This window comes from Arachis stenosperma, chromosome 9 (genome assembly GCF_014773155.1).
Source record: "Arachis stenosperma cultivar V10309 chromosome 9, arast.V10309.gnm1.PFL2, whole genome shotgun sequence".
In the NCBI taxonomy this organism is placed as follows: domain Eukaryota; kingdom Viridiplantae; phylum Streptophyta; class Magnoliopsida; order Fabales; family Fabaceae; genus Arachis; species Arachis stenosperma.
Window position 1 is genome coordinate 68,517,321 of NC_080385.1, and position 3,452 is coordinate 68,520,772.

At 39.4% G+C, this 3,452-nt stretch overlaps 1 non-coding gene across 1 annotated transcript; it reads left to right on the plus strand.

The window, feature by feature from the left end:
* Positions 1 to 2,002: 2,002 nt before the first annotated feature.
* On the plus strand, positions 2,003 to 2,110 carry LOC130953125 (small nucleolar RNA R71). Its single transcript, XR_009075298.1, has one exon. It is a non-coding gene; the product is annotated as a small nucleolar RNA R71 (small nucleolar RNA).
* Positions 2,111 to 3,452: the final 1,342 nt, after the last annotated feature.

Consider the following 3,452-nt stretch of genomic DNA (forward strand, 5'->3'; position numbering starts at 1 on the left):
TGCCCTTTACTGGCGTTTAACGCCAGTCTGGTGCCCCTTTCTGGCGTTAAACGCCCAGAATGGTGCCAGACTGGGCGTTAAACGCCCAACAGCTAGTATTACTAGCGTTTGAACGCCAGCTTCTTCTCCTCCAGGGTGTGCTGTTTTTCTTCCTGTTTTTCATTCTGTTTTTGCTTTTTTTCATTGTTTTTGTGACTTCTTATGATCATCAACCTACAAAAAAGATAAAATAACAAAAGAAAATAGTTAACTATAAAACATTGGGTTGCCTCCCAACAAGCGCTTCTTTAATGTCATTAGCTTGACAGAGGACTCTCATGGAGCCTCAGAAATGCTCAGAACCGTGTTGGAACCTCCCAACACCAAACTTAGAGTTTGAATGTGGGGGTTCAACACCAAACTTAGAGTTTGGTTGTGGCCTCCCAACACCAAACTTAGAGTTTGACTGTGGGGGCTCTGCTTGGCTCTGTTTTGAGAGAAGCTCTTCATGCTTCCTCTCCATGATGATAGAGGGATGTCCTTGGGCCTTAAACACCAAGGATTCTTCATTCACTTGAATGATCAACTCTCCTCTATCAACATCAATCACAGCCTTTGCTGTGGCTAGGAAGGGTCTGCCAAGGATGATGGATTCATCCACGCACTTCCCAGTCTCTAGGACTATGAAATCAGTAGGGATGTAATGGTCTTCAATCTTCACCAAAACATTCTCTACAAGTCCATGAGCTTGTTTTCTTGAATTGTCTGTCATCTCTAATGAGATTCTTGCAGCTTGCACCTCAAAGATCCCTAATTTCTCCATTACAGAGAGGGGCATGAGGTTTACACTTGACCCTAAGTCACACAAGGCCTTCTTGAAGGTCATGGTGCCTATGGTACAAGGTATAGAAAACTTCCCAGGATCTTGCCTCTTTTGAGGCAGTTTCTGCCTAGACAAGTCATCCAGTTCTTTGGTGAGCAAGGGAGGTTCATCCTCCCAAGTCTCATTTCCAAATAACTTGTCATTTAGCTTCATGATTGCTCCAAGGTATTTAGCAACTTGCTCTTCAGTGACATACTCATCCTCTTCAGAGGAAGAATACTCATCAGAGCTCATGAATGGCAGAAGTAAGTCCAATGGAATCTCTATGGTCTCATTTTGAGCCTCAGATTCCCATTGGAACTCAGAGGAGATTGGTACATGCCCACTGAGGTCTTCCTCAGTGGCGTCCTCCTCCTCTCTTTCCTCTCCACATTCGGCCATGGTTATGGCTTTGCACTCTCCTTTTGGATTTTCTTCTGTATTACTTGGGAGAGTACTAGGAGGGAGTTCAGTAACTTTCTTGCTCAGCTGACCCACTTGTCCTTCCAAATTTCTGATGGAGGACCTTGTTTCATTCATGAAACTTTGAGTGGTCTTTATTAGATCAGAGACCGTTGTTGCTAAGTCAGAAGTATTCTGCTTAGAACTCTCTGTCTGTTGCTGAGAAGATGATGGAAAAGGCTTGCTATTGCTAAACCTGTTTCTTTCACCATTATTGTTATTGAAACCTTGTTGAGGTCTTTCTTGATTCTTCCATGAGAGATTTGGGTGATTTCTCCATGAAGAATTATAGGTGTTTCCATAGGGTTCTCCTAGGTAATTCACCTCTTCCATGGAAGGGTTCTCAGGATCATAAGCTTCTTCCTCAGATGAAGCATCCTTAGTACTGTTTGGTGCATTTTGCATTCCAGACAGACTTTGAGAAATCAAATTGACTTGTTGAGTCAATATCTTGTTCTGAGCCAAAATGGCGTTCAGAGTGTCAATCTCAAGAACTCCTTTCTTCTGACTAGTCCCATTGTTTACAGGATTCCTTTCAGAAGTGTACATGAATTGGTTATTTGCAACCATTTCAATTAGCTCTTGAGCCTCTGTAGGCGTCTTCTTCAGATGAAGAGATCCTCCAGCAGAGCTATCCAAAGACATCTTGGATAGTTCAGAGAGACCATCATAGAAAATACCTATGATGCTCCATTCAGAAAGCATGTCTGAGGGACATCTTCTGATTAATTGTTTGTATCTTTCCCAAGCTTCATAGAGGGATTCTCCATCCTTCTGTCTGAAGGTTTGGACTTCCACTCTAAGCTTACTCCATCTTTGTGGTGGAAAGAACTTTGCCAAGAAGGCATTGACTAGCTTTTCCCAAGAGTCCAGGCTTTCTTTAGGTTGAGAATCCAACCATATTCTAGCTCTGTCTCTTACAGCAAAAGGGAATAGCATCAGTCTGTAGACCTCAGGGTTAACCCCATTAGTCTTGACTGTGTCACAGATTTGCAAGAATTCAGCTAAGAACTGATGAGGATCTTCCATTGGAAGTCCATGGAACTTGCAATTCTGTTGCATTAGAGAAACTAATTGAGGCTTAAGCTCAAAGTTGTTTGCTCCAATGGCAGGGATAGAGATGCTTCTCCCATAAAAATCAGGAGTAGGTGCAGTGAAGTCACCCTGCACCTTCCTTGCATTGTTGGCATTGTTGTTGTTTTCGGCTGCCATGTGTTCTTCTTCCTTGAAGAATTCGGTCAGGTCCTCTAAAGAGAGTTGTGCTTTAGCTTCTCTTAGCTTTCTCTTCAAGGTCCTTTCGGGTTCAGGATCAGCTTCAACAAGAATGCCTTTGTCTCTGCTCCTGCTCATATGAAAGAGGAGAGAAAAAGAAAATGTGGAATCCTCTATGTCACAGTATAGAGATTCCTTGAAGTGTCAGAGGAAAAGAGAAATAGTAAGAAGAAGGAGAAGAAGAATTCGAACTTTAATTAGATAAGGTTCGAATTGTGCATTTAGAAGGAGTGGTACTCCATAAATAGAAGGATGTGGGAAGGAGGGAAGAGAATTTTCGAAAATTCAATTAAAAGATTTTAAAAACATTTTGAAAATTTGATTGATAATTTTCGAAAATTAAAAGTGAAAAAGAAATCAAGTGATTTTTGAAAAAGATTTTGAAATTAGAAATTAAAAAGATTTGATTTGAAAACTATTTTGAAAAAAAATGTGATTAAAAAGATTTGATTGAAAAGTTATGGTTTTAAAAAGATATAATTGAGAAGATATGATTTGAAAAACATTTTAAAAAGATTTGTTTTGAAAACAATTTGAAAAGATATGATTTAAAAAGAAATTGATGACTTGCCTAACAAGAAAAGATATGATTCAAACATAAAACCTTCCTCAACAGAAAAGGCAACATACTTGAAATGTTGAATCAAATCATTAATTGATAGTAAGTATCTTTGAAAAAGGAAAGAAATTGATTTTGAAAACATTTGATTGAAAAGATATGATTTGAAAAAGATTTGGTTTTGAAAAACTTTGAAAATTTGAAAAAAAATTGATTTGAAAACAAAATCTTCCCCCTAGCACCATCCTGGCGTTAAACGCCCAGAATGGTATACATTCTGGCGTTTAACGCCCAAAATGCTACCTTTTTGGGCGTTAA